This window comes from Pan paniscus, chromosome 15 (genome assembly GCF_029289425.2).
Source record: "Pan paniscus chromosome 15, NHGRI_mPanPan1-v2.0_pri, whole genome shotgun sequence".
Lineage (NCBI taxonomy): Eukaryota > Metazoa > Chordata > Mammalia > Primates > Hominidae > Pan > Pan paniscus.
In genome coordinates, this window is record NC_073264.2 from 20,665,342 (window position 1) to 20,671,295 (window position 5,954).

General features: G+C 41.8%; 1 pseudogene; it reads right to left on the minus strand.

Annotated features, from left to right (window-relative positions):
• Window positions 1-1,450: 1,450 nt before the first annotated feature.
• LOC117974234 (immunoglobulin heavy variable 1-18-like) lies at window positions 1,451-1,897 on the minus strand (annotated as a pseudogene).
• Window positions 1,898-5,954: the final 4,057 nt, after the last annotated feature.

Sequence of the window (5,954 nt, forward strand, 5' to 3'; positions counted from 1 at the left end):
TTCCATAGACATGGATATACCACTAAACACTTAGGGACCTTACCCTCTGGAAAGGGACATAGTAAATCAGGAGTCACAGAATGTATAGGAAAATATCCGTTTTATGAATCCTCTAAAAAAGAGCCCAAATATGAATAGCCCCACCCACTTTTCCTCTGAACTGGCATCATTCCCAGGAACCCACTTGTAGTGTTATACCCAAACGAGTTAGAGAAAATGCCACACTTTGAGATGAATTAAGAGTCCTTTATTTAAGCCGGCGGCCAAAGAGACAGCTAACGCTCAGAATTCTCTCGGCCCCGAGGAAGGGGCTTGATTAACTTTTATATCTTGGTTTAGGAAGGGGAGGGGAACTCAAATACAATAATTCTACAGAAGTAAAAACATGCAAGAATCAAAAGAAGCAAATGGTTACAGAGTGATAAACAATTTAAAAGACAAATGGTTACAAAAAGCAAGGGTACCAGGTGCAGGGCTCTAAATCCTTGATTTGAGTTATATATAGATGCTATGCTGGGTACAAACTCAAGGGTTTATGTTGTTATCTCTTTGAGAAAAATCCTGGTAACTTCATACATTGTTTGTTCCAGTACCTTATCCGTTAATTGGGCTCCTTTGAAATGCTGAGGATCTGTTTATACAGGTTTACTCCTTGAAGAAGGGCATTGGATAAGGAGCCTTAATGTCTTGTAAATCAAAAGATCAAATGGAGCTTGTCCGGCTTTCCCAGCCAGGGAGAGTCTACTCATATGGGAAACATGGCTGGCAATTAAGGAGACAAAAGAAGGGAAAACTTAAAGTAGCAAGCTAGAGTAAAAAACAAGATTAGGCATTACAGTAGAACCTATGGTGCTTCAAGATAATTTGGGCTTGGTATGCCAAGAGACCACCAGAAGAGGAAAGAACAAATCTGCCCATGTAAGTTCATCCATTGTAACTTATTGATGACTCTGGGGCAGGATGGTGACAGTGGGGAAGGCTGTGCATGGTGAAGCAGGGGCACATGAGAACTCTCTGCACCTTCTGTTCAATTTTGCTGTGGTCTTAAAACTACTTTTTAATACATTTTATGTAAAAGGAGTGGCAGAGACAATTTGGAGTACATTTTGGCCAGATTTTAGGAATCATATTTAGTCTTAGCCATGTTACCAGCAATCTTGTTCCAAATTATTTATCTATCTGATTTTAAAACCTATGTCTGCACAAGGCCTCCATGGGATTCTTTGCATCAGCCTCACTGATTGCTGTCTTTACCACTCTGAATTTTGCATATAGGGTGACAGCTGAAAGAAACATTTCCTATGTAGAGTGCATCCATGTTTCTATTACATTCCTCAGTTGCTCAGCTCATTTTCTAAACAACTTTAAACATTGTAAGCCCTGTAATCTCCTCAAATTCACTGCAGCTGCCTCCTCCCTGGGGTTTCTGACACCCTCAGGATGTGGGTTTTCACACTGTGTCTCTCGCACAGTAATACACGGCCATGTCGTCAGATCTCAGGCTGCTCAGCTCCATGTAGGCTGTGCTCGTGGATGTGTCTCTGGTCATGGTGACTCTGCCCTGGAGCTTCTGTGCGTAGTTTGTGTTACCATTGTAAGTGTTGATCCATCCCATCCACTCAAGCCCTTGTCCAGGGGCCTGTCACACCCAGTGCATATAGTAGCTGGTAAAGGTGTAACCAGAAGCCTCGCAGGAGACCTTCACTGAGGCTCCAGGCTTCTTCACCTCAGCTCCAGACTGCACCAGCTGCACCTGGGAGTGGGCACCTGTGGAGAGGACACAGGAATGGGTGAAGTCTCACATGACTGGCCCGGTTTCTCCCTCAGCCCTGGGACTGGGGAGTCCCTTACCTGTTGCTGCTGCCACCAAGAAAAGGATGCTCCAGGTCCAGTCCATGGTGAGGAGCTGTGATCTAGGGGATTCTCCCAAGGAGGGGTGTGGTTGTTGTGTGATGCTCTCAGGGCACAGAGATATCTATATTCACCTCAGTTATTTGCATATTCATGAAGGATGCTATTTAATAGCCCAATTCCTGCCCCAGGATGAGAAAGAGCAAATACACGACACATGGACGACACAATTGTAGAAGCTGAGGGTTCAAGCCGTAATCCTGTTAGAGGCGATGCGACCCCTACACATCCCTGAACTCTGTGTTGACAGAGCTTCCCCCACTGGAGAACAAGCTCCCCCAGGACATGCACCTCACTTTGAACCCACATTTGACTGTCTTATGGGCAACTTGAATCATTTCTAGACCTTAATATGTGAATGTGCTATTTTGGGAATGAGTGTGTTTCTCCAAAAATTGGACTTATTTATAAGAAAGGATCTCCTCCTGACCTCCAGCTGCTTACTATTAAGATGTCTAGGGGAGTTTGAAATCCTCATTGTAAAAGTGGTTCTCATTACAACATCGAGTTTCATAAATGCTGATAATTAAATAGGGTATTTATATGAACATCAGCAGTCTTTCTGAAATACTTATTTTAGATTTTTTAAAGGAAGTCCCAGGCCCTAAGAGGAACCTCTCCCCAGCCTCCTGTGCTCCTGCTCTGGGGCGGAAGCCTGTGCTCGGTGTGTCCTGAGCGCCCCCTGCAGCCCCGCCCCGCCCCTGCAGGGAGGTTCCTGTCTGAGCTCACAGAGTATATTCCTACCAGTGTCTCCAGCCAAGTATAAAGTGGCTGTGCCCTGGCTCAGAATTCTCCTTTAGTGACAGCCTGTGCTTCTCACACCATTTTTTGAAATAGTGAATTGGCCTTAGGAAACCCAGAGAACTGTGCAGAGAGACCCCAAGTAAGATTTCATGCATCACCAGGGAGCCCTTTCCTGGAGCTCAAGAGGCACTGAATCATTGGACACACGGTGAACCCAAAAAGTCTTCAGGGGTTTGGGGGGGCTCTTATTTCCTTTAGGGTCCTGCAGTTGATTATTGCACCTGAGAACACCTGCAGGTGCAGGTTGATAGAAGCCCACTCCAACTCTGCTATTCAACTCACATGCGCACACACACACACACACACACACACACGATGGCTAATTTTCACATTAATGGGCCCTATGTTTACCCTATTTTTCTGGTATCCGTGTTAAGGAAAGCACTCCCTACACTGGCACTAAGGCTGAATATGTGTCTACTTTCTGCAAATAGAAGTAAAGATACCAGAATGCAAGTGGACACTTCGGAAGTACATGCGCATTGAATTAATTTTTTTCACTTTCGAACCATGCAGATGCCACAGGAAAAGTAAATTTGAGGCCAATGAGGGTGAAATCATTTCCTTTGTGCTGAAGTTCCTGGTATCAGAGGCTTCGAATTCTTCTATTTTCCTTAACATATTTCTCCTATTTCCTCCTCAGATAGAGTTTGTGCATTGCCACACTCTCGTATTTAATCCATGTTGACTAAACTGGTGAGACGTAATGTGTGGAACACGGAAGCATTACATGTTCTTACAGTTGAATCTTAATGCTGTGGTGGTCTTCTTCCTCTGGGCTGTGCCCTATACAGGAAGTCTCCAGAGGTGAAGCTGATTTTTGCTCTTTTCTGGCTGGAACATCACAGGAAATTTTCCTTAAATTTACATCTATTGGCTAATTTTACCCATTTTCATGATAAAGGAAGGCTGCTAGTATGGGCTTGTAATGGGGATGGATTACCTTTCCCCACATAGATGAGGATCTAAAAATGCCTTTCTCATGGTTTGTGTGTCTGAAGAAAGTCTGGGTGTATTTATTAGAGATTTGGTTTCCTAGAAATAGAGCCATGAAGGGATCTATGTGGATTCTCACCCTGAGAACCTGGAGGTTCCTGGAGGAAAGGGCGATAAGAGTATGGGGGTGGGGCTCCCAAGATCTCTCACCGTCTTGCTAGTCCAGACATGCCTTTTATGTTTATTTAGTTCAGATTTTCATATAACAAACCACACATCCAGGCTCATTTAAATTCCCCATACTCAGTCCATATTGGAGCAGGAGCTGAGTGTAATAATTAAGTTGAACTCAGACAAACCTGGGCCAAATCCAATTTTTCCTGTAGCTCAGAGCAGCTTTACTGACTCACTTAATTTGGAGATTATTTCTTCCCTGAAAGAACTGTAAGGGTTGCTGTGGAGCCTCTGTGGGTTTGGAATTTTTTGCATCAGCCTATCCTGTAGGGTATTCTGTACAATGTAGACCTTTATACTTAGATGGTAATTATTCCTAATGGCATGGAAATAGCTGGCAGCCCTCAATCCTGTTTCTTTCTTCTGTTCACCTGAATGTTTACAAGAATCCCATGAACCTCAGGACTCCCCTTCATGGATGACTCTGAAGATTGTAGACTCAGTGCTACAGACAGAGAGAGCTAAGGGAGGATACTCAGTTCACTGATATGTTGGGCCAGCAACATAGGATACATCCGAGAATGAATCACTTTTGTCAATGCCAATAAATAATAAATTCAAGAGTCATGACTTTCAGTATATCAGAGTTAAAATTTTCATGATTCTTGACAATGAGGCTCAAACTTGATGGTTTGCAGAAGAAATGAGCTCATCATTGTTAGAAAGAAGCTCTTTTCCTAGGAAGCCAGTCTTTTAAACTAAAGCGCCAGAGAGTTTAGTTTCACAATAGATAAATTGTGAAAATTTATCTATTGGAGAAAAATAAAATCAGGAAAACTGGTCTCAAATAATTAAAAGAAAGCTTATAAGAAATTTTTATTAACACAGCCATGAAACTCCAGTTAGTCAAATTTTTTGGTTCATTTGTTACAACTCAAGAAGCAATTCAGAAGTCTACACAATTGGAAGCCTACTCCAACAGAGATAATTTTTCCTGATGTGAAAAACAGACCAGTATTTATAAAGAAAGAGTTCCCCATGAGATCTACAACTTACACAGATTTCTGTAACCTGAAGAAGTTTTGCTAAAAGGATTATCCTCTAGATATCTATGTATGCAAAAATATATTGCATATATTTGTATAAGATTAATCTGTACCAGCCCTTGGCACATTAAACAAACTTCATGTAGACATGATAACTTTATCACTTACTGTGCACTCACACTTTACTGGTTTCAGAAGTTCATCACCCTTGTGATGCAGCAATAGGTTCCTTTGAGAATATGCTGTTGCTTCAAGTGAACATGTCCTAGATCCTCACTTGACTTCATCATTTCATATTGAGTGTAGGTGGGTCTATGACTGAAAACCCAACATTTTTATGCAACAGATTCTCCTCCTATGAGATCATCCTGAAACCTGCCAACAGCCTCCATCATGTATGCTTCCAATGTTTTGCTTTTAGGAAATAAGAGGTAAATTCATAATCCATCCAAGCTTTAAGGTGAGAATCCTTCCTGGCCTTCCATCATATTTAGTAGAAACTCTCATTGAGAGCCATAAGCAAACGCTGTTTATGGATCATAACTCAAAACCAAAACTGTTTTTCATAATGGCTATACCATTCTACATTTCCACAATTATGGAAAGCAACATAAAGCCTCCTAAATTAATTAAAACTGGAGATTTTATATGACCAGAAATCCTGTTTCTGGGAGCATACCCAAGTAGATGAAATTACCACCTTGTAAAGATATCTGCATCCTATGTTTATTGAAACACTATTAATAACAGCCAAGATATGGAAACTATCTTATGGTCAGCACATAGACAAATGAATAAAGACAATGTGGTATGTGTATACAATATAATACGGTTTAATGTTATAAAAGAAAGATGCTGCCATTTGCCACAATGGATCAATTTCCATAGCTACTAACAGTGCACGCCATCCACTATAGCACCTCCCTAGGGGACGGCAGATCCTTACTCAGTAGTAACCACTGGCTGTGGTAGGAAGGCAATTTCACGTACTGTTGAATTTTTCAGCATAAGACATCGATGTCTTAAAATATTCTGCGGTGTCTGCATGTGATAAAGTGGAGTCTAATATTGGAGGCAAAATTA